This window comes from Pipra filicauda, unplaced genomic scaffold (assembly GCF_003945595.2).
Source record: "Pipra filicauda isolate LSUMZ 115617 unplaced genomic scaffold, ASM394559v2 scaffold20_size4479445_pilon, whole genome shotgun sequence".
Lineage (NCBI taxonomy): Eukaryota > Metazoa > Chordata > Aves > Passeriformes > Pipridae > Pipra > Pipra filicauda.
The window spans coordinates 4,256,487-4,282,380 of NW_024104321.1; the positions used below are offsets into that span (position 1 = coordinate 4,256,487).

The 25,894-nt window shown below is 38.5% G+C and overlaps 1 long non-coding RNA gene across 1 annotated transcript in view; it reads right to left on the reverse strand.

Moving 5' to 3' along the window:
• Nucleotides 1-21,314: 21,314 nt before the first annotated feature.
• LOC120323197 overlaps nucleotides 21,315-25,894 on the reverse strand; it is an 8,961-nt gene continuing 4,381 nt past the window's right edge. Inside the window, exon 3 of the long non-coding RNA XR_005563438.1 lies at nucleotides 21,315-21,365. This is a non-coding gene — a long non-coding RNA (uncharacterized LOC120323197). The remainder of the gene's footprint in view (nucleotides 21,366-25,894) is intronic.

Consider the following 25,894-nt stretch of genomic DNA (forward strand, 5'->3'; position numbering starts at 1 on the left):
TTGGATGAGGCCCTGAACAACCTGACCATGGCCTCCCTGGAAGGCAAATTGTAACTAGATGATCTTTAAGGTCCCTTCCAACCCAAGCCATTCTACTATTCTATGAAATAAAAAATCTAGTATTTCTTTAGAGGAACATTCAAGAAGCTCAAACAGTGCAGTTATCATTTCTCTGCTTCCACAAAATTCCCAACATTTACAACCAGAGAGGTATCATTTTTTCAGACAGGCAGAGGATAAAACGACATACAAGCTGTATGTTTTGTTTTTCTCTTTTTCTAAACATCTTTGCAATATACACGTAGTCACGAGCCATTTCTACAGAATAGGTTGATTTTCTTTTTGGCCAGAATACTTCAGGTTTTGACCTCCTCAAAAGCTGAATCTGTCCATAATATGCTTCAAGCAATGCTGTAAGCCCATTCATTTTTTAAGTCAACACAGACACACACATTTCATGCCTTGTTGGAGGTCTGCCACTGTTTGTTGTGTGCCTGCTTCTTAAAAACTATTTGGAAAGTATTCATTCATTAAAAAATGTTATCCCCAGAAACAAATTCAAATTTTCTGAAGCTTGAGTTTTACACTAATGTCTATGGAATTTGTGGGTTTGCTTATTTAGAACAATTATCTTCATTTGTAACATCAGCTTCCAAAAATACTTTATTATTCATTCAAATTCTTCTGCATTTTAAATACCCTTCAAGCAGCCATGACCTAATATGGCCCTAATGCCCATTCTATGCCCATTCTATGTCATGATGCAGTTTTGTATTTCATCCCCTTTGTTATTCAAACGAACTTCTGATAAGTGACAAATATGAGCCAGTATTTAGTTTTAATTAATTGCATGGGGTAATCAGATATGGTCAAATGACTGTGTGGTGTCTACAAAGCTTATATATGTCTCTATTCTTTTTTGCATTTTTCAGACTAAAATATGCATAAAATACACAGAAGATAACTCAGTTCAAATATACAGAATAGCTAATAAAGATGTCAGTAATGACCTGGTACAGAAAATGAGGCATTTATTATTCTACAGACATCCACAGCTGTTGGATTTTTTTTTACTTCTGAATGCAACATTCTGTAGCCAACTTAAAAGTTAATATAACAAATTGACATAGATCTACTCTCATTTATTACATTTCAGTAACAGAACAGATCTATAGGAATTCTTCACATAGCTAATTAGATTTGCCTTTGGCAACATCTGTGGTGTGTATCTAGAACATTAAATGAATTGTTGCCACCAAACTTCGTTAACAGGACAGCAGTGCTTTATCCGATACATTTTCATGTTCACATTTCAGCTTCAGACTAGATTGAGTTCTTGTATAAACAGGTTCAGTTAAATTTAGTTTAGCAGAATTGTACCCAAAATAAGATCAGCTTTGAATGTGGTCTGTTGTGTCATTTGAGGTTACATACTACCTAAAAGTCCCAGTACAATTTTCACAAAATGATCTTTGTAATGAATACTTCGAGATTTTAATTCTTGTTTATAACAAATCCTCAACATTTGATCTAAATCTAAAGAGATGGGATTGCTGATGGATTGACTGAAGTTCCATGAGAGAAGAAATTAGTCTCAAAGCAATGAGCAGTATGAAATAGTAATAAGAAGATCTCTCAGTACCATTTGATCACATACCAATGGAAGAGCAAAAATTTGGAGATAAGTGTCTTTACTATTCTCAACTATATGTGGGGTAACAAAGAGACCTAAAGAATGAAGGGATAATAGGAAAAGAAAATGAGGGAGCTTGAAAAGAACTGAAAAATACATAGATGTGAAATACAGTAAAATCAATTAAAAAGATGTAACTCTTAGAAGAATAAGCTTTTCAGTGATAACATTCAAAGTTTAGCTGAGATGGAGGTGTCCTGAGCTGGATAGTGATAGACTTAGAATATATTTCTTTTATCTTAGTTGGTTCAAAAAAATGTGTGGAATGTTTCATTTGGCTTCAAAGTGATAAAATGTCTCAGTAGAACGGCTTATAAAAGCAGTCTTCTAATTAATGAGGGCTGATATACCAAGCTAAAGGATTTTAGATTTACCTGTTCCTGATCTCCTCTATTCTCTCCTTTATACCACAGAAAGAGAAAGGCATAAACGAGTCTCCACAAGTAATACCTAAAGATGTCTTCTGGAAAGATTGTGCACATTTAAGAGATAACAAAATTCTTATCTGGGTATCTGATGTCACTTTAACTTGTATTATCATAGAATCACAGAATGTCTTTCATTGGAAGGGACCTTAAATATCATCTAGTTCCAACCCCTTGTTATGGGCACAGACACCTTCCACTAGACCAGGTTGGTCCAAGCCCCATCCACCCTGGCCTTGAATGATTCCAGGGATAGGACATCCACAACTTCTCTGGCATCCTGTTCCAGTGCCCCACTACTCTCACAGTAATGAATTTCTTCCTAATATATAATCAAAACCTACCCTCTCTCAGTTTAGATCTAAGACCTCAATGAGGCCTTCACCTTTTAATACTGTGTAATTTTAAGAGGTGTGTCCAATACAATGAGATGGGCACACAGGAAATAGAATCTTTGGCCCATTGCTAGAGCTAGCCGGTACATTTGTACAAGAAGCAGATAAAAACCTCTCCTGTTTGTGATTAAAGATAGCTACAGCTGATTGTCACTTTGGGAATCACGGGTATCTCCTCACTGTGGAAGTTTAACCATCCTGTTATAATTAACATTTATTATATGCATTTCCCAGGATGAGTTGGGATTGGATAGAGACTTTACAATTGAGATATATGTATAATGAAGATCTCCTTAAAGTGGTTTCTCGACTGGTTTACTCATTCAAATTAAGTACATCTCATGATATGTTATTTCAGTTTCATCTTTAATGAACAAATGTGCACATGGACAGCAAATACATCCTCCAGAGCTTATAACACTGTCTTTTTTGCCAGCAGTCTAAACACAGAGCATTAAAAGCTGTAAGCTACAAAGAAGAAATATTTTTCTCCTTTTTTTCCCCCTCTCTTTTTAACAATGCATTTTTAGAGTTCTACTGCTGAAAAAATGATGGAGGAAGTTCGACTGGAGGTTGCCTTTGATGAGAGTTGTCATGGTTTAAGATTGGCCCCCCCTGAGAGTCGGGGGCTCAGAGGTGATTGAGTGCCAGGGTAGTGTTCCCTGGAGAGCCAGTCACCACTCGTCTTGTTCACTTCTGCTCAAAATCATACATACACAGCACCGGAAGCTGTTGGCACATCTCTCTGTTGGTGTCTGCTGCGTGTAGGTGGAGAAGGCCAGGGGATGGCTGGGCTCCTTCTTCCCCTGTCCGGGGGGGAGAGGGGAGCCCTGCGGCCCCCCTAACTCTGCCTAGGCCAGAGTTAGAGACCGCCTTGGAGTGAGTGTATGTTTGTGAGGGACACGACTCACAAACTACTGGTAAGTGGGGGAGAGAGAGAGAGAGGCAGACCTTGTGGTCTGGCCCTCTTCTTCCCCCACCTTTGCAACCAGGCTGCAAAAGGGGGCTGGTTTTCCCTCTCGCTGTTTAGTGGGAGTGGATGCAAGGCTCAGCATTGAAGCAAAGCCAAGTGGACAGGCTGATAACGAAACAGCTCGGAGCAAGGGAAAGGAATCCCAGGTGAAAATTGGAGACGGGCCACAGGAGAAGGGCTCAGGAGTTGCCCTGCCAAGGTATGACCGGGGGCAGCCGAAAACTGACTTGGAGGACGCGTACGTTGATAAGCTATACTACAGCAGCCTACAGAACCAAGGTATGAGACCGAGAGGGAGAGATCACACAGCAGAAATGACACAGGACAAAGGAGAAAAGGACTCAGAGCTACCTTCTTGGACTTTGTGAGGAAGGAAGGACTTCCACAAACAGCTGAAGGTTGGTAGGGAGTGTTCAGGGGCCCCGAAAACTCCCACGAGAGAGAGAGACTGGTCATTTATCAGCCTAAAAAGGCTTTTCCTGGACTAAAGTTAAAAGGAGAAGCTTCAAGGGGACTGATGGAAGTGTAATATATAATAATAATATATATATATATTTTTTATATATATATTTTTTCTTTACCTAAAACTTTAAACTTGATACCAACATTCTATTTAAACTGAAATTAAAAAAAAATATTTGAAACTAATAATAAATTATAGAATTGTTTGAATGTTTTGCATGAGGGAAAAGCATGTTTGAAACTAACAGCAGTCCCTTCTCTGGGGCAAGGAAGAGCAAAAGGATCATTTGGAATTAAATACTTCTGTACAATTAATAGGTAAAGTACATTTAAATACTTCTGTACTATTAATAGGTAAAGTACATTTTAAAAGCATTAGGGTATCTACCAAGAAATGTATCTTCAAGGGTAAATCATTATGGATGGTTATTTCATGTCTGGAGACTACGTTGCTTCATAGCAGATTTAAATAGTGGAGAGTTTTTTGGTTTTTTTTTATTTGAGTGGTCATGCATTAACCAAACAATGGAATACTTTTTAACTGAAAGCAAGTGAAAAAACACAATTATACCTAGACTGAATTTTACAGTAGGTTGTTCAATGATTGATGTTGAGTAACTTAGCTACAGAACAAGATGTGTTGTTGGGGTTAGCTGTGGCATCTTTTTTCGTTTCCTTGTAAGGCAAGCCTGTTATTTAAGGAAATAAATGGACAAAGGAACAGTGAGGTTATACACCTCAATTAATAGTATCTTGCAGGTCCCTTGGCTCTTTGTGTTGCACGCTTTTAGCTTGCAGAAATTTGTAAGAAAGAGAGAATATTTATAGTTGCAAGGCATGCTATGGGAAAAGACAGTGTTTTTTTATTATTGAGTGTGTTTCTCTATTGCTATGAATAGTTTTCTGATACATAGCTAAAACTCCTTGTTAGCCAAAAATAATGGAAAAAAACCCCTAACAAGTACCAGAAAATATGAAATTCTGAAGGCTATCACAATATCAATAACAATCTTCAGAGTATTTGGTGTTGGAACTCGATCTTGACTTGACCAGTATTTTGACAGTTGGAACTTACCTTGACTCCATTGTTCTGATATTTGAATATCATCCAGATTTGTATGTGTTTATCTTCAGAATCAAACTGGGATTCCAGTATGTCTTCTCATAATTCTTTTTTAAACTGAGAACTCTGATTATTGAAGACTGATTCAATATTCCAAGATCACTGAGGAAAGCAGAATTAGACCTTAGGTTCTGCTTGTCCAGACAGTGTCCAGTCCTTAAATTCCTTCTTCTTTCTGCTATCCATCCAAATGACTAAACAAAAACACTTTTATGGGTATACTCATGGTGATGGTGAGGTGATAAAAGGTGATAAAAGCTCATCTGCACATTCACAAATGAGCACAAAGAGACGGTGGGAAAGGTGGGGAGACCCTAAAAAATATCCTGCCCCAGCTACTTCCAGGCCCACCACAGGAGCCATCAACCCAGAAACAATCCATTTCAACAAGCCAAGACAAGCACAGGGGATCAATGGCAGGTGGGAATCCTCAACAAGGAATGAACACCCTGCTGGGCCCTTTCAGGGGTCCCCCAGGAGATCTTCAGCACCGGTCTGCCAGATACTGGGGATGAAATACTAGATACAAACCAGCAAGGTGCACTTGCAGCCTAGAAAGCCAACCAGATCATGGGTTGCATGAAAAGAAACACAAATAGCAGGTCAAGGGGGGTGATTCTGCCCCTCTACTCTGTCCTCATGAGACCTCAGCTGGAGTACTGAATCCAGCTCTGGGGCCCCCAGCACAAGAAAGACATTGATCTGTTAGACCAGGTGCAGGGAAAAGCCACAAAAATGATCAGAGGGACGGAACACCCTCTGACTAGAAAGACTCAGAGTTACTGTGGCTTTTCAATACTTAAAGGAAGCTGTGGTGGTTGGTTTGACCCTGCCCAGCTGACAGGTGCCTCACCAAGCCACTCTATTACTCCACTCCTCAATCAGTCATGGGGAGAAAATATGACAAAAAGCCCATAGGTCAAGATTAGGATAGAGAGATCACTCAACAATTACTGTCATGGTCAAAAAAGACTCACCTTGGGAAAATTAATTTAATTTGTTGCCAATCAAATTAGAGTAGGATAAGAAATCCTAACACATCTTCGCCTGACCTCTCCCTTCTTCCTGGGCTCAACTTCACTCCAGATTTCTCTGCCTCCTCCCCCAGGCAACAGAGGGGGATGGAGAATGGGGTCAGTCAGTTCATCACAGGTTGTCTCTGCTACTCCTTACTCCTCATGCACTTCCCCTGCTCCACTTTGGTGTACCACCTGCAGGAGACAGTCCTCCACTAATTTTTCCAATGTGAGTCCTTCCCCTGAGCTGCAGTTCATAGAATCATAGAGTCATAAAATAGTTTGAGTTGGAAGAGACCTTTTAAAGGTCATCTAGTCCAACCCCCCTGCAGCGAGCAGGGACGTCGTCAACTAGAAAAGATTGCTTAGAACTCTGTCCAACCTAACCTTTAATGTTTCCAGCAGTGGGGCTCTTCAGAGTTCTTCAAGAACTACTTCAGTGTGGGTCCTTTCCGTGGGCCGCAGTCCTTCAGGAACAGACTGCCCCAGAGTGGGTTCCCTGTAAAGCCACATGTTCTGCTGGAAAGACCTGCTGAAGTGTGGGCTCCTCTCTCCTTGGTCCACAGGTCCTGCCAGGAGCCTGCTGCAGCATAGACTCTCCATAGCATTACAAGTTCCTTCAGGACAGATCCACCTGCTTTGATGTGAGGTTCTCCACTTGTGGTTTTCACCACAAGTTGCAGGGGAATCTCTGCTCTGGTGCCTGTAGCATCTCTCCCCCCCCCCTCCCCCCCCCCCCCCCCCCACTTTCTTCACTGCCCTTGGTGTCTGCAGAGCTGCTTCTCTCACATATTCTCACTCCTCTCATCCAGCTGCTGTTGTGCAGAAGTATTGCCCCCTTTCTAAAATGCATTGTCTCAGAGATGCTACCACTGTCAGTGATGGGCTCAGCCTTGGCCAGGGGCTGGTCCATCTTAGAGATGCCTGGAACCATCTCAATCTAACATGGGAGAAGCTTCTAGCAGCTTCTCACAGAAGCCACCCATGCAGCCCACCCACTACCAGAACTTTGTCACACAAATGCACTCATGCATAGTACTCATGCAGACAAACCAGACTTTGGGAAAATTCTCTACATAGCCCTGAGACTGGACCCTACAGGACTTAAGCCAAGCTTAACAAAAATAACAAAATATACATTAAAAATTCCAGGATTCATCTTGGGTTATTATAAATTATTCATTTCATACACACCAAAGGCAGAAAAATAAAATGTTTTTTATGTATTACAATGGACAGACTTGAATGACAAGCACAACTGTATAGGGTTGCAGAGATGCTGCGGTAAATCAAGGCATCTTGATGTTGTAAAAACTAAGGTACATTTATAGTCTTGCTCAAAGTTTCTCTTTTTACAAGGTAAATTTCATGAATCTTGTAAGATTGTTTAATTTAAAATAATAGATATTTGAGATAGGAGAAAAAAAGAAGCCTTACATTAAATCAGGTAGTCAACGCCAATGTCAGCACAAGATGGTTTTCTGCAATATATCCTTCAATGCTGGGATTCATACCCTTTCCCTGTAAAGATTATTGCTCAGAATAATAGATGTTATATTAGAAAAATATTTCCTGGAATTCTTTTGACTGTTTTCTTTCTGTTGCTTCAGGTATGGTACTCTTAAAAAAAAAAAAAAAAAAGAAAAAACCAACAAAAAGCAACAACAACAACAAAAACTAAATTCAACCTGAATTGTCTGAAGATGTGCTGAATGATCTTAAATAATTCTGGAATTGCATGTAACTTTTTACGCTGCCCTCACACAGAAAGAGGGGCATCTTTCTTTTTTTGCTTCTCATGTTGATATCATAAGATTTAATTCATTATGAAAGTGTTTTTGTACAAAATGCAGTGCCATTGTCTACTGTCTGTCATGGTGATTTTAATATCCTTTTTGTCAGCCTTAATAATCCCTTGCATATTTTCATGTCTATCTTGCTCAAGTACTCGAAGACTGTTACTTTATCCTGCTAAGTTGTCAGGCTAAGTTATCAACATTCTCCTTGAACAAATCCCTCTAAGTCAATCCCTCTACCTCTCTACATTCTTTCCAACTCCTACTCTTTGTTAGGCATCTGAGAGCACAGAGTAGGAATTCAAAGGTTTGCTTTTATACATGCTTGAAAACATGTTCCATCTTTATATTAAATCTTTATTCAACCATGAATTTCAGACTTAACAACAAATCTGTCTTTAACTGTCAAATCACATTATAATTCAGGTGGGAAGAAAGACTCACACTAATTCTCTGGTAATCTATGACTTCATGTTTTAATTGCTGTTGACCTTACCAAACTATGCAAGTGATGTTTACTTACATGCTCTTTTCTTTAATCTGAGATGCTAAGGAAAAAACAGAATTCCAAGAAGCACAAAAACAGAGGTTTATGTTTCCTTTCCAAGGATACTATCTGCTTCAGCTACCCTCTAAAAGCAAAAATTCATTTTTTTTCTGTTTCTTTTGGTAAAAGTGATGAGCTAATGTACTAGGTGATTTCTTTGGGTATATGTCAAGTTACACCAGCAAAGGATGTGTCCTTCTTGCTACTGACACAGCCCCTTGACAGACATCAAAGGAAGAGCTCTCACACTATTGCCAAAATGCATTCATAACTGAATGACCATTATGTGGGCCCTGCAAGAGAAAGAAAAGGTAATTTGGTTTAGAGAATGAATGTCAAGAGAGCAAGTGTATCCCCTCTGAGTTTGCACCATAAGGTGGTTCAAACATCTTGTCATTTAGTACTAGAAGAGTCAGACTCATGAACTTTAGAATCTGCTCACTTCGGAAGAGTGATGGTAAAAGCAGATGGATCCATCACCACCAAGTGCTTAGAGCAGTACTTTGCCTTGCACATTTCCTTGTGAACAAAATTAACTCCTCACTAATTTCTGTGACTTAAGCAGCACTCAACCTTAGCAGAGGAAGAAGACTGGAAGTACCTGGTCAGAAAATCTGAGATGAAACATTTGCCCAAATATAGCCATCCAGTGTTATTTGAGCTGCCCTAGGGCAAAAAAACTGTCCAGCTTTTGCCAGTTCAGGAGGCACTGCTCCCACTAAGTCCTGTAACATATGTATGAGCTTTGTTTGGTTGCCTCAGATACCACACATGATTTTAAATGTCACTAGATGACAATGTGTAGGCAATTGAATCATCAAATTGATGGAAAACAGAGCTGCAAATGAGCTTCAAGCCTGAAAATATTCATGTTGCATAGAGGAATATACATTGTATTCATTTAGGCAAAAGTGTTCCTATTGGAGACAATGGCAATGTTCCTATTGATTAAACCAGTGGAAAATATTGCCCTTAGCTGGGCTATGAATATTTAATCAAACAAATTGGACCACAGTGAACACCTTTGTGCCCTGACATCCACTCAGGAAAGATCTTCAGTTAAAGGTAGCTTCCATTTTCTGTGAACTAGCAAAAGGAGTTTCCTATCAAATCTATTTATTTTTATTGTCTTTCTCTTCAGCTCATGTCATTTCCTACTCTTACCCTTTTCATCAGTTTTACTGGCCCTTAAGCTAAAAGCACATACTGTAGATGTTCTGTCTCATTTTTCCTAGTTGCCTGCCAGGAAAATGGCAAAAAAACTTTATAAACTTCCCAATTCTAACCTTTGCTGATGGTTCCAGTTAAGAAAAACCTAGTATATGGGAGCAATGGTCTTTTGGATTCCCTGTTATTTTCCTCACCTCTGTTGTGGTTTATCTCATGAATCTGGTGTATTTGGTGAATTAAAAATTCAGAAACAGTAGTAATAGTAATATCAAAAATAATAACAGCCATAGTAGTAGTAGTAATGCTAATGAAGTTTTGTCTGGTTTTTGGAAAGCTGAAAAATAAATTTGGTCAATGTATTTGGAGGAAGCAAAAGATGGTGAACAAAGTGAAGGGAAAAAATTATTGTCTTCCTTTTTAAGGACTGCAGTGGAACAAATTAGAAACAATTTGAAAATACAGAGATTGTTTCAGTGGCTAACACTGATAAATGAGACTCAGAGTCAAACCCAATCAAAGATGACTACCGATGTTCAAATTGGGGTTGTGCTGACCTTTATTTTGATATGTTATGCTCTGCTGACTTTGTGGAGGAAGGGCATTTCAGACAGAATTTTCAGCTGGTTCACTGATTCATATTTGTTTACTGGGATGATATATTACTGGCTATATAAATAGTTTAGTGCCACAAGTATGATTATTATCAGTAGGAACAAGGGGGTGACCACACACAAATTGGCTAATCATTATTTTTCTTGAAGCTTAGCAAAATAAAATGCTAGACAATTTATTTCACCTTTCACTTAGACCATCCTTATTTTGACCTGTGTCTCCTGTTATTCTGAAGACACAAAGCAGAGAGAATATTTGTTTTTTGTAGAACAAAATTATTGTTCATGCCTCAGACCAAAATGACAGCATATAGCATTAGGAGCAATGCCATTATGGAGATAGTCTGATGGAACTGGCAGCACTCATCACGTTTTGAACATGCATCAGCTGCCAGTGCCTGACAGTGGATATTCAGTGGGTTACTTTGTTGTCATTACTCAAATTTGCTTTAGCCGCTTTCCAATCTCTTGTTATTGGAAACTCATTCTATAATTTTTTTTTAACCTTCCAAGCCTTTAAAACATAGCACAGAAACCTTGTCTAAAACTCTAGAAGTAAATCAAACCTAAATCTTTTTGGGTTACAGTTTAGCTAATGGTATCACAGAGGAAAAAGTTAAGAGGGATCAGAAAAGCAAAAGAGATATAAATTTGACAGAAATCTTTAATCCTTTTTGTGGAGTACCATTCCTAAACAGATTTAAACCACAGAATTAAGATTCTTTCAGCTTCGAGTTCTTTTTTTTTTTTTTTTTGGGGGGGGGACTATACTTAGGATATTCACAAGCTGTGATGTGAACCAAGCACTAAAGATCCTATTTCAAAGCTAGGAGATACATACACTGCAGCAGGATTATTTGTGATCAGCCTATGAAAGATCTATCTCCAAATGCAGTAACTCTAACCAAAGTATTTGTAGTCTGATCATGGATATTGCCTCAATGTAAAACTAATGTTCAAAGAGTAAATTACACTCTGTAAATTGCTTATCCACTTTCACTCTGTAACCAGTGTCACAGGGATTTTTAAAGAGCTGGTTCATCTGACCTATTCTTCTATTAGCTGACAACAATTTTATGATGAGAAAATTCCCTTCTCAGGAGTGCCTTCACCTTTCTTATCTTTCCTGTCTTTTTTCTGTTGTTTTTTCTTTTAGCAAAAGGATGTTTTAAAAATAATAAGCAGATAAAGCTATTTTTCTTGTTTCCTTATTGTCCAAGAAGGAATTTTAATTTGATCAACTGTTTATGCCAGCAACCTAGTTTCAGATATGAAAGCTTATACAAGCAAATTAAATTAGGGTTCCTAACCCAACATCCTGAGCTGCAAGCAGCATTCCATCCCAACCAATTTTCATCCTACATCACAAACAGAGCAATATAGCAGCAGCAAGTTTTCTAAAGAGGAAAAAGTTACCTGTAAAAATATTCTTATAATATTGAGCACATATATTTTCATATTGTCTGCATTTTCTTATCTCATCATACCATAAATGTACTTCATTCTTTCTCTTGTAGAAGATACATGGAATGAAAAGCAATATTTAAAAAAATAGAAAATGCTTTGTCTCCCTATCTAGAAAGAAATACTAAAGCTTCCTTATAGATAAAATTTTGGTATAAAGAAGGACAATAGAAAAAAAATTAAAAATCTGTCATTTTTCATTAACATATTATATAATATTTTAATATACTATTTAGAGAACAGCAGATAAGGGACCATTGTAGTTTAAATCAAAGACTGTATAGGTCATCAGTCCTGAATTTCACTTTTCTTTATTTTTTCCCACAAATCTATTTATTTTTGGAATTAACATTGGAAAATTAAACCCAGAGTAGCTTCTCCTATTCCTCACTATCTTAGTCTGCAACACAGGACATTCCTTTCATGCACAATATTAAGATGGCCCTACTTAATCTGTAGGTCAGGTCTTTAATCGTGTTCTAAAAGGCTCTTTGCTGTATTTGCATAATGCACGCTGCTAAGCCATAGCTAATGTGGCAGGCTGAGCTAGGGACCCCAGGGTTTTTTTGGATCCCAGACTTTTCCCATTTTTGCCCTCTGTGCAGTTTTAAAAATACACTCATTTACAACTGCTTTTTAAAGAAAAATGAAACTTGCAAACCTGACAAAATAACTATATTTTGATGCTTTTACTTCTAAATAATGTATTCCTAATGCATTTTTGTAGATTTTGCTGTTGAAGGAATCAATTTTCTACAGAAATGGCAATACCTTTCAATAAGAAATGAAACCTCTACATCTTTTTGCTCAGCAGTTGCTTCATACTACTTTATTTTGCACAGTTTGCTGTGACAGTCTTGGCCATCACTGCTACAAGTATGTACAATTCATAATACAATAGAGATTAGCCTTAGAGCATTACCACCACACAGAAAAACAAATAAAAAAATCATCCTACTCATTTTGCCTTAAAAGCTCTGTCTCGCTGTTTGCCCCAGCAGAGCTGGAAGGCATGAGGCTTTCCTTTTCTCTTGAAACCTTCTCCATAGGGGACAGTGCAGACTGGTTTATGGCTTGCTGCTGGACAGATGGAAGGACAGCACCACAGGCAAGAAGGTTGCAGTCTCTAATCTAAATCCAGATCCTAATTGCAGAGATGAAGCAGTGGGGGAGGATGGGGGGGAGAGGGGAAGCAAACAAGCAGATTTGAAGAGGCAAAGGACATCCTCAGGCTGAGAGGAAGTGAAGCTATGCCCCCTCCTTTCCCTGTCTCTATTATGCAAAAGGCAAGTAGTGGCATCACCACATGACACTGGTTGCTCTTAAACGTGTGCTCATCATTGAGCAGGGCTTCCTCCCTGCAGTGGACAGCAAGTTACCTTGATGCTCAGTGTCAGAGTTTGAGGTTCAATCCCTGGGATAAGTACGTCCTCTAAGTAGCTGCTGTAATTGTGTCACCATTTGGAGGAGCTCAGACCACCCTGTGATGAGCACAGGGCACACAGGATCCTTGCCTAGGTTTCTGGATTGCAGTGTGACAGCCATGTAAACCAGTGACCATTTCTGCAGCTCTCAAAGTATTTTCTGAGCTACAGTGTTAATGTCCTCAGTCCCCATTTCCTCACTGCAGAATTGAAAGTATAATTTCCAGTATATTTGGATTACTTCCAACAGCACTTAGGAAAAGAAAGAAATAGTTCTTCTGGGTGAGCTGCTGTGATAGCATTTATAAGGAAATAATTACTCTTTTATTTGTTTTTGGAGGGTCTAGCTGTAATATATGGTAAAATTCTATAAGAAATTCCACTGCTACTGCCCATGAAATTAAATGTTTATGATGTTACCTGGGAAAAGATGAAATACAGACAATAATACTTCCAAAACCAGGGATTATATTACATCCTTCATTTCAGTCACTGGTCTTGAACATGCAGGGAGTCTTTTCAAGCGCATCTCAGGGGAACTTTGTCAGCCTGCATTTCAAGTGATGTAATTGTTCTCTTGAACACAGGCAATAAGAATTCAGGTCACCCTTCTGGCCCTGAGACAGCTAATGTAGAGTTTGGCTCACAGTCAGACCAAGCAAGGAGCTATAAGAATTTGCTGCCTCCATCTGACCACTGATCCTATTGTCAGGTATCACAGTTCCCTTTGCAGAGCTGGCTGAATAAACCTCCTATTCAACCCTGACTTGCCACAATCATAACTTTCTGTATTTATAGAGCCCATCAAGCAGTTCAGTTTGTTTGCAACCATCTCTAAGTTTAGCACAGGGAGGGAAGGACAAGTGTACCCTCTCCTGGATTAGGAGCTGGCTGGAGGGTCGGACCCAGAGAGTGCTGGTGAATGGAGCTGCATCCAGCTGGCAGCCGGTCACCAGTGGTGTTCCCCAGGGGTCTGTGTTGGGTCCAGTCCTGTTTAATATCTTTATTGATGATTTAGATGAGGGGATTGAGTCCATCATCAGCAAATTTGCTGATGACACCAAACTGGGAGGGAGTGTCGACCTGCTGGAAGGCAGGAGGGCTCTGCCGAGGGATCTGGATAGACTTGAGAGATGGGCTGATTCCAATGGGATGAAGTTCAATAAAGCCAAGTGCCGGGTCCTGCACTTTGGCCACAACAACCCCCTGCAGCGCTACAGGCTGGGCACAGAGTGGCTGGAAAGCAGCCAGGCAGAAAGGGACCTGGAGGTACTAATTGACAGGAAGCTCAACATGAGCCAACAGTGTGCCCAGGTGGCCAAGAAGGCCAATGGGATCTTGTCCTGTATTAAAAATAGCGTGGCCAGCAGGACCAGGGAAGTGATCCTTCCCCTGTACTCTGCGTTGGTGAGGCCACACCTTGAGTATTGTGTTCAGTTCTGGGCCCCTCAGTTCAGAAAGGATATTGAGGTGCTGGAGCGGGTCCAGAGAAGAGCAGCAAGGCTGGTGAAGGGACTGGAGCATAAGTGCTATGGGGAGAGGCTGAGGGAGCTGGGGTTGTTTAGCCTGGAGAAGAGGAGGCTCAGAGGTGACCTCATCACCGTCTATAACTACCTGAAGGGAAGTTCTAGCCAGGTGGGGGTTGGTCTCTTCTCTCAGGCACTCAGCAATAGGACAAGGGGGCACGTGCTTAAGCTCCGCCAGGGGAAATTTAAGTTGGATATCAGGAGAAAATTCTTTACAGAGAGAGTAATCAGGCATTGGAATGGGCTGCCCAGAGAGGTGGTGGATTCACCATCCCTGGAGATTTTTAAACGCAGATTGGACGTGGCACTGAGTGCCATGATCTAGTAAATGGACTGGATTTGGACCAAGGGTTGTACTCGATGATCTCGGAGGTCTTTTCCAACCCAATCGATTCTATGATTCTATGATTCTATGACCTGGATTCACAGTTCCATGATGGAGTTATATGAGGCAGTTGAAGGGATTACTTCCCACCAAGATGGGGCCAGCAAAAACTGAAGTGCACTGCAAGTAAACTCAATAGAGATTATGAGTCCAACCTACTTCTCCATACTATGTGGTATTTAGCCTGAAATATTTTAAATTAGCAAAATGAGCAAAAAGATTAAATAGGTCACTGAAAGTTTGGCCCCTGGAATACCAGCAAACTGTTACATCCAAAAGAAGATTTCATTTTTAATTCAGTTTGGCACTGATTTACCCCAAGTATATAAACCAGATTAGGACTCTAGCAATGGTCCAAGTGCACTATGAAACCTATACATCTTGTTGCTTGAATGTTTACAGAAAACTAGTCACAAAAATCACAGAATCACAGAACTGTTTAGGTTGGAAAAGACCTCTAAGGTCATCAAATCCAACCGTTAACACAACACTGCCAAGTCTGCCACTAAACTATGTCACTAAGGTCACATAAAAACATCTTTTATATAGCACCATAGACATGGTGACTCAACCACTTCCCTGGGCAGCCTGTTTCAATTTTTGATAGTCTAGTTATTTCAAAATTCCCAAGTACAGAGGTGTTTGTGACAGAGCTCATCTGGTATTGAAGCCAACACATGACAACTGTGGTGTTTAGAAAAGATACTTGCAATAGTATGCACAAATTGGCCTGCATATGGGCAACATTACTGTGGAACTTTGTGTGTCTAGATGCAAGAGGTTTGTGAACTTTGCCGTGAATGCAGTTTCTCAGTGTAGCTATGCTCTGTTAGCTGTGATAATTGCCTCTGATTAATCAAAGCTAACACACCAAGGTGCTTTATAGAAAAACAATTTCTATCAATTTGGTACCTCTGCAAATTGCACTCCAGGGTCCACATTCAGCTGAAGTGGTTTGAGAGCCATCTAATTGAAAGGATTCTGTTGAAACTCAGTGTACTTCAGTAGATTGATCTTTCAGGGTTTCTCTTCACCTTGGTTCTTATTACTTATCCTATTCAATCTCTCCTTTTCCAACTTTTTATTAAGTTATTTTCAAGCTATCAGCAGATTCCATAGGAGCTTTTGAGTGAAACCAACCAGAAAATTATTTACTTTAGTGTCCTCCTTTCCTCATTTCAAGGAATACACTGGGAAAAAAAACTTCTCCCTTTGGTTACCATTCAGTACAAGAATGCCATATTGCAAAATGCATACATACTGCCTGGAAAAATGTGAAGACCATAACCTATTTATTTAAATTGTTACAATCATGGAGTATAAATAATTATTGATAATTTCTGCCATTCTAACTAAATCCTATCTGAAAAAAATAGGTATATTCCAAAATTGGTCCCCTTTTCTGACTACAATTGTGAATATTATTAATTTCATACTTCAAATTAGTGACCAATTAGTACATCATCTGAGACCTGCAGTATCTAATTTTCAGCTGTGAGGCAAAATGAATGCATGGAAGCTAAAAACACATAGAGGGAAAATGCATCATAGTAGAAAACAGGTGACTGCGCCTAGTGTTAACCACGAGAAGCTGATACTTTTCCTTATACCATGTCTATTCATCATATATAAAAGAGACTCCTGCCATGTAGGACCCTACTGCTCCAGAAAAACTTAGATCATAGAATATTGGTAGTCCTATAAATTAACACTGCCAAAATAATTCTTTTTTACCATCAATGGTTATCCACGTTAGGGAAAATGTGCTGAGCAACAGAAGTGATGTGTGGTCACATAAAACCTCAAAATAGCTGAAGACAACACTATAGCTGCAGTACAAATATACCATCAGAAGACCTTTTGAGGGTGGAAACAGATTGTGGCTAAGGACTGAGATAATTACTTTGCTCATGTAATTTAAAAAAAACTTTTGAGTTTAAAAACAGGTAACAGGTATAAAAAGTTTTACTCAAATATGCTTAGGATAGCGGTTTCTTGGATAAAACATGGATTAGATATGGCAGAAAGCTTCAATCTCTTTTGAGAGAGCTATTTTATTAGTCAAAATAATGTAAAAAATACTAAAGAAGTTGTGAATTTGAAATCTATGCTTTCTCTTTGTGCATATGTTTGACTATCTCTAAAGATTTGAGGGGTTGTTTTTCATGTTTTTGTAGAGCTTCATGATTCAAGCAGCAATCTTCACTTTCAGGTTGATAAAGCAGAAAACTCTTTTCCCAAAGTGCTCACATTTCACTTTTTAAACACCTTACCATCTTCCAAATACTTTGCCATCGAGACTACACAAGTATTTGTGTTTCTATGTGCAAGGAAGTAGAATCTTGCAGGGTAGCAATGCACAAGAAAAGGAAAGAAATGTAGCTGAAAAGAAAGTACAGCATTTTCCCCAGTAAATTTTACTTAAAAATATTGAATGTTTGCTAAGAAAATACAAAACTTAGGGAAATATCTTACCATAAAAATAGTCAGGGAAAAAAAATTAAAATTGCCCAAATTATTGCATATTTTGCTGCCTTGGAAGAAGGGGTAGATCAGAAGAATTGAGAAGCTGAACGGACCCAGAATGTCATCTGACAAGCAGCCAGTTGTACAGATCTTTGGAATGAGAAGTTGAGGTTTCTTTCTCTTGATTTTGTACCCAATATCAAACTGCAAGGAAACATCACTTCAAGACTTGCCCAGCTGTGACAATAGGGAAATTTACTTAAAGCAATAGATCCTGCAGGTAAACGTGAGCATCTCTGTGGTTTGACTTCACAAGATGGAGTACATCCATGGGTTCAACTCAGCATCTCCACTTGTGTGCAGAGATTTTCCTCTGAGTTGCTAAAGTAGATACCCTCTGGATCATACCTGCAGGTGAGTGAAGGGGGCACCTACCTTTCTGTGTTAGTTGAGTAAGGACCTTAAGTTCTTAAATACATGATGCCAAAGGAGTTGGTGCCTCATCTATATCTTCCTGACTGGAAAGAGTGAGACTAGCTCAGTTGGTTAGAGCTAATAATGGCGCTAATAATGCCAAGGTTATGGGTTTGATCCCCATAGAGGCCATTCACTTAAGAGCTGGATTTGATGATCCTTGTGGGTCCCAGAATACTTTGTGAGTAAATAAGATGTGGCATCCCATCCTATGGGATGTTGCAGGTCATGATGCAACATCCTTGTCACCTTTCCTTTTTGATGTCGTAGAAATCAGAGTGAGCTAGATATCTGGAAAGGGATAAATATCTGGATACATATGAGGGGAATACCTGAAGCTCAGCTTTAGTTTCATTGAGATCTCATAGAATCAATTATAGTTCCTGGATATAGTTCCTGATACCCTAAAATGTGGAGTTCATGTCCTGACTTCCTATTCCTCCCCCGGGTAATGCACAAACCAAGTCAACAGATCAGATAGATTTATGAAGAAAATATATTAAATAATCATTTATGTAAGTTTAAATCTTATACTAGAAAGACCAGATCTAAGGCTTTGATACTGTCATATATATTGTATAAACAAATGATATCATAAAGTTTTAATTGAATTTTTCAGCTCTCTGGAAATCTTTAAAAACCATAAGGGCCTTCATTTTGGTAATCTGTCAATGTTTCCAGCAAAACATTTCATTTCTGTTGCCAAAGCAAGCAATAACACAACTTAAATATGAAGACCCAACTAAACAATTTCATTACAATTTTTTGGTTTTTTTTAAAGGAAAGTAGTTTAGCGGTATTAAAGATTTAAAAGGAGATAACAATGTTAAATTCTTGCAGATCTGCATACAATTATCCTGCTGCACTGAGATAACCGGAATTTAATCATGTGGAAAGAGCTAAGGAACTGTTTTATGAAGTACTAATACCTAAGAAGTTTGGGAATAGGAAAGCAGAAGCAATTTCTCTAATCTCCATTCTGCTGGTTTTCTGGGGGAGTGTGCGCTTTACGGTTGCTTTCATTTTGTGTCAGTAACCTGTCCTTGTAGAGTCCATTTTGATGATTATTATTCAGTGCTTGCAAAAGGATGCGCTTTCTTGTTTTTGTAGTTTTTTGTGTATATTCTTGTAGTGCATGCCCTCTACACTATTATTGACGCTGAGCTGATTTACCTGCTCAGATTAACATTGCACATAGCGCTTGAGATGCCAAACATTTAATTACATCCCCACTCAGATGCTTCTCTTTATGGAGCAGCAGAAGCTATAAAGCATCTATTTTTCCAGTGTGGATTCTGACAGCAATAAACCGTTGCTTATGATACGCTGTGATAGCTATTTCAAAATGTCAGAAATCATTCCAGAGCTGGGAAGGCACTTTTGAGTCAAGCCCGCTATGTGTTCTGTTCCAGGAAACAGTCATAATCCAACCCCCATCTCAAGAAACAGGTCTGAGGCAGTAACTCTCATGTTCAGTTCCTTTGTTTTTATTCCATTTGTTGCTAAGTAGGTAGTATTGGTTTTTGTCAAGTAGATTTTTTTTTTGTTCAATTAGCTTTTGTTCAAATAGTGAGATTAAGTATTTTTATTATGCAATAAATACATTAGGTATTTTTTATGTAATTCAAGTAGTTTATGTAGGAGACTAAAGGAGGGAGATAACTCTTGTTCTCACATTCCTCTGTTTATAGGTTATGAGGCATTCAAAGTCTGGGTCACTGTGAAATCTGAAGAGCCCTTGTGAAGCTCATGTCTTTTGATTTCCTAGCTCATTTGGTTCTTGCCAGCTCTCAGTCTCACCTTTTTTGTGTATGTGTGTGTGTGTGTGTGTGCGTGTGTGTGTATGTGTGTGATTTAAGGGCAGTTCTCACCTTCATTCACCTCACATACAAATTTGTTTCATGGCAGGTATTACCCTCCTACTCTGAGTTTTATTTCAGTGAAATTGCCCAAGTCAGTGAGGAAGTAGCTAATCAATATATAAACTATTTTTCATATGAAAGAACTCGGCTTTGACAATATTTTTAAAGTGATGGTTTTTGAGAATTGTTTTAATTAACTTAACCAATCTGTAATTTTGAATATCACAGAATCACAGAACATTCTGAGTTGGAAAGGACCCACTAAGATCATCAAAGTCCACATCCTGGCCCTGCACATGACAGCCCAGGAATCACCATGTGCCTGAGAGTATTGTCCTAATGCTTCTTGAATTCTGTCAGGCTTGTTGTTGTGACCATTTCCCTGGGGAAACTGTTCCAGTGCCCAACCACGCCCTGGGTGAACAACATTTTTCTAATATCCAACCTAAACCTTCCCTGATACAACTTCATGCCATTCCCTTGGGGGTCCTCACAATGAAAACCCTTTAAAAAAACCCCAAACCCCAATATATTTGATCTAAAACAAACAAACAAACAAACAAACAAAAAAAAACAACTGAGGTCCCTTCTGCTTTATAAAGAATTTAGATTTCTTTTCTGATTCATAAAGACCACACATGAAGTCATCGATATGGTGGGGGAAATTAAATACCTTTTACATGAATTTATTTTTGGTAATATTGTTGACAATATATTTTCTGATGCTGACACAAATCAGCAAGAATTAATAAGAATGAGGTGCCCATGGGTAAAAGGTTTCTTCCATTTCAGTTTTGTCAGGAAGAAAATATAAGTGACTGCTCCTGAACTAAATGAGAAATTCCATGTTCCTATCAGACAGATGTAAGAGAGGTATAGGAATGACAAGGTCACGTTATCTCCCAAAATTCAAAATGGTTGCAACAATTTCTTTATTTTTTTACTTCAACTTAGCAAGCTTTCCTCCTAGACTCCATATATTACTTCTAAGCATTCACAGAATCAATTTTTATTTCCATATTGTAAAATCAACATTGTCTAGCACAAGGCTTGTCTATAACCTCTTTGTGGATTGCTACTGATATATCTGTATCATATTTCTCCAGACTTAATATGCCTGAAAGTCTGCATAATAATATGCCCTTTACTACTCTTTTAAATGCCTGCATCTTAGAAATAAACAGCCTCCAAACAGACTCTGCATGGCTTTCTGTACTTTGTGATATGCAGCACCCAGCCTAGGTCCATGGCATGCGTCACTAATAAATTCAGTGACAAACTGTACATTTCCTTGGGTATCATCAGCTACAAAATCATTCTGAAGCATATCACTTTAATAGGAAAATGTATAATTCAACCAGCACGCATATGTGGGAGCTAACCTTTGCCATGGGAAAGTATTAAACAGAACCATTTTCACAAAGTTTTCACATCCTTCTGATTGCAAAGACTTTCACCTGCTTCATGTGGTGTACAAAAAGATTATTTTTTCTTTACCTTCCAGGCAGAGCAGCAGGGTATGCAGAAAGTCTTTGTCAACTCACTCCTGGCATCTGAAATGAAAATGATAGTTTTTTTACAATCCATTTACCAAAGAAGGAGTAATGCCAGAGAAAAAAAAAAAAAAAGAAACATTGTTGCACACTTCACATCAGGAAAAAATATGTTATTGCCAGAGCAGAAACGTAGAAAATAAAGAACAATCAGATTTATGAGATCACAGCAAAGCAGTAAAAATCAGGTAATGTTTCTGGAAGAAATTGTAATAAAGGGAGGAAGAACAAAAGACAAACTGAAAGGCTAATGGCTGTAAGCAAATGTTTTTACAGGTCTAAACACATAAAGGAATTAATATTCTCCAATTTTTCTTATATGTGTCTGCAGTTGTAAACTCACAGGAGATAGCAAGGGAAAGTATAACAAATGTTCTGGATATACAGGGTGATATAACAATGAAAGATTTCCAGTTTAATCAGATTTTGCTAACCTAAGACACTCAGATCATAGATTATTTGAAAAATCCTTCTCACAAGTCCTTCCTTAATTGCTTTCTCTTGAAGGGTTGTCCTCAATATTCTGCCTCCTTGCCATGGTTTTGCTGCAATGCCATTTTCCCACCACCTGTAGAGCCTAAGGAAGGCAGGCTGTTGCTTTACAGCACTAGATTTAAGATTCCCAATCTCATTACCAACTTCTTCAGGATGTTCCCCTCTCTTCCCATTCCCAGGAATCAGACTCCCATTGAAAGAATATTTCTATGCAACAGCTGTCATTGGAAAGGGAATGCTGTCTTCCCACCATCACTAATAGCCACGTACCCACATCTTCGATATTTTCTAACTCCACTGAAATCTATATCCAAACTCCAACCCCCAAAAACTTTCAATTTAGTTCTCCTTCCATTTGTTCCTTTATGAACCATGCCACTCTGCCCTTCAATATAATATGTACACTTCAGAATAAAATGTAAGTGAAGTCATCCCTGTTCTCAGGCGAGGCCAGGTAAGATTCTTTGCAGTTCATCAGCTGCTACGCGTGTGCTGATCTGTCTGAGCTACAATAGGCAAAGCTTGTCTCATCTTACCCATCTTTACTCTCTGATACTCGAAAAACTGGTGGTGTTTAGCAAGGACACCTTGCAGGGAAGTTATAGTACTGGGATGGCAAGAAGTCCTCTAGGATGTGTCCTATATGCACTAAGTATGACCTCAGTAAAGCTGAACTGCTGCACTTCCTAATACATATCAGTGTGCTTTTAGTTTCAGTCATCTTTCAGTTCCAGCTTTGGCATAGCAAGTATGAAAAAGATTAATTTTTTTCAGGAATTTGGCATGTTTTCATTGTATCTCATCTGGAGAACAACTCCATGACTTCAGGAATTTCAAATGAAGAAGTTAATGAACTATCATCCATTCCTTTTCTTGCTGAATATTTGTCTTTAGGTATGACCTAAATTCCAGTGATATACTTAGAAATTGTTAGATATGCTTCCATGGATTTCCATTTCTGTTGAAAGTATCTGCCTAAAAGCTAAGAAACTAATGTAATCATTGCTTAGCCTTATTCTGTAGTCAACCAAAATGTCTAACATGTATACATAGTGGTTCACTAATATTGTTACCAAACTCAAGTTTGGCTCAATATTTCAAGCCTCCTGTCTCTCTCCCTTAGTCCAGGGACAACGATTCATTTTGCTTAATTTTGACTTAGTCAAGATTGCAGCACGTAACCCATGTCCACCTGTGTGACACTTTTTAGCTAAACATACTACGAAGGAAACTTTTGGGGAAATTTCTTAGCCTTGTACAGAACAATGTACGACCCATAGCCATCATTCAAATAATAATGGGAATTTGGAGTTAGATTCCTGCCAGTAATTACTCTCTGAGGAAGTAATTCATGGAACAACATACAAAAGAATTGAGCAATAGAATATGTGAGGCATTTCCTATCTCTCAGTGTAAATTCAAAGGATCCTTCTGATGACACAGAATTTACATTTGTTCAATCTCAAGTCAATCCCAAACACCTTTGTCAGGAGATGTGTGTGTCACCAGGGTCTTCTCTGACCACAGTGGAGCATTTTGCACACAGAAAGTGTAGTTAACAGAAATTGCTCCAAAGTGTAAGTACAGTTTAAGGTTACTGTACCTTAAAAGATAATATGTAATTGTCATAAACAGCCTATCTGCTATCCTTTCAAATTCAAGGAATCTTCTCAGAAGAGTGATTTCCAGAGATATAGACACTCTCGACGGTTGGAGAGGAAACTTGAATTACTTTTGCACTTACTGTTTTATATTAGCAGGAGCAGTTTAGGAAATGATGGACTCAGTTTCTAGCCCACTAGAGATGTCCATTTAATAGGTAATCACATTTCAGAAAGGTGAGTTCTCAGACAAATGGAGTAGATAGAAAACATTGCAGGCAAAGTCACAGTACCAGGAGGTGTTTCGGAGTTGCAGTATCTGAAACACCTTGCTCTTACCTTGTGCAAAAAGATGGAATAATATGAAATAAAACTGGACTCAGAGAGGAATTATAGTAATGAGCACAAAAACATATAAGCAACTTATCAGAAGAAGAATTGAAAAGACTGGAATTTTTTATTCTTTGAAAATAGGAGTATAAGAAATAATGAATAGAAATACCTAAAATAGTAAAAGCGTGTTGGAAGGTCTCTGTCTCTAATTCTTTTCCCCATCACTAAAATAGAGTAAATATACTCTAGACCATTTGTCTGGAGTTTCAGAACAAGAAATAGAGCACAATTGAAAACTTGGAAACCTTCACAGATGTCTTTTTTCTAAAAAAGATTAGGGATTCAGCAGAACACTTACATTCACTATGAAGTTTTGATAACCTTTGAAATAGCCCATTGATACTGAACTTCAGTATATGTCTGAGTGACATAATAATCAGAAGCTGGGATGATATATCCATTTTTATTCACAGCATTTACTTGCATTACTGTTAATGCAGCCATTTGCCCTGATCACCTTGTTGCAGATTATTCTCAGCCAGTGAGGTGATTGTCCTTCAGAATTACACTCATATGCCACATTAGTTCCAAAGGATTTCATGATTATTGATGTTGTTATCATGGGAATGAGGAAAAACCTGTTGTCAGTGGAGTCTGGCACACATGCAGTGGTTGTACTGGCATTATTTCTGTTATGAATGCAATTTTCTACTGAAATATTTATGATACTACTTTTCTCAGTGTGATACAGCTTTAATACATCTGTGAATGTACGTGTATTGGAGAACAGTACAATCCTCTTCCCTGTGGGGAAATAGATACTCTAAGATAAGACCTTTATCCCTTTGTATCTACACCCCCACAAGAATGTAATTAAGGAGTGCAATCTTTTTGCGATGAATTGTGCATCAATATCTGAACTTATTAACTATTGCAGAACTGAAAAAGTGTTACTATTATACAAAACATGTTCATAGGCACAAATATATTTCAACTAGAAAATAGCATTTGCATATGACATTCATTTTCATTGTCCAGTATAGCAAAAAAAAAAAAATGTATCTATGAATCTTTAAGTCAATTTGTTTCTCTAAGCTATCGAAGTTGTTCATTTACTCATTGCTATTTCCAGGTTTTCCCTTGCTGCTGTCAACAATAGGCAAATATGCTGCTCAGCATCTTAGTTTGCACCATTTGTTTTGTTCAAGGTGTGCTGGCATTGCTGCTGCCCCACGTCTCATTTTAATACAGGCACTTATTTTGTATAGAGTTATCTACATCAAATGCATAGGTGCCCTTAACTATTAATTAGCAGTAAAATTTGATAGAGACACAGAAAAAAAAAAGAAGAACAAATAATTATCAAATTGTCAATTCAGCTGAAAATTTCAAGAAAAAGAAGAAATGGTCTTATCTGGACACACTGAGGCTTGAGACATTGGAGATCAGTTTCCAAGTTTGTTTCTTTTGTTTCCCACAACCTTCAGAAAACCATCAGATCAATTTTGTGGGTTAGTGGTGAACCTTAGTACTATGTCCCCATTTGTTACATGGTTCAATCATGTACTGCGCACATAGAATCAGAATATCCTGAGCTGGAAGGGACCTACAAGGATCATCACATCCAACCTCTTGACATCTGGGATTAATCACAGGTCAGGCTGGCCACCAGGAAGGATCTCAGTCCTCAAGGCCTGAAACAGGTTTTACCTATTCTGTCTGAGGGATATGATGGTTATTTTCCACTGGTTTAATCTCCCACCTATAAAATAGGACAAAAATACTTTCTTCTCCCAACACTTTATTGCCTTCATTAGGCCCTGTTTACAAGTTCAGCGATTAATGTACTGGTATGAGAGTTAATCCAAGCTAATGGGAGTCAAAACTGTCTATATATCACATTGCTTCAAATTTTTATTTTCATGTAGTTTTCAGTGTAACTAGTTTTGTGTTAGTTAATACATTTGGTAAAATGCAGAGTGCCCACCTGCAAAGGGATTTCAAGCTTTGTCTGTACTAAGGCAACAGAGCTATTCAGCTCTCGCCTCTTCTAGAATCCCGTTTGCCTTTTTTGCTGCTTCCAGAAATGGAGCAAAAAAA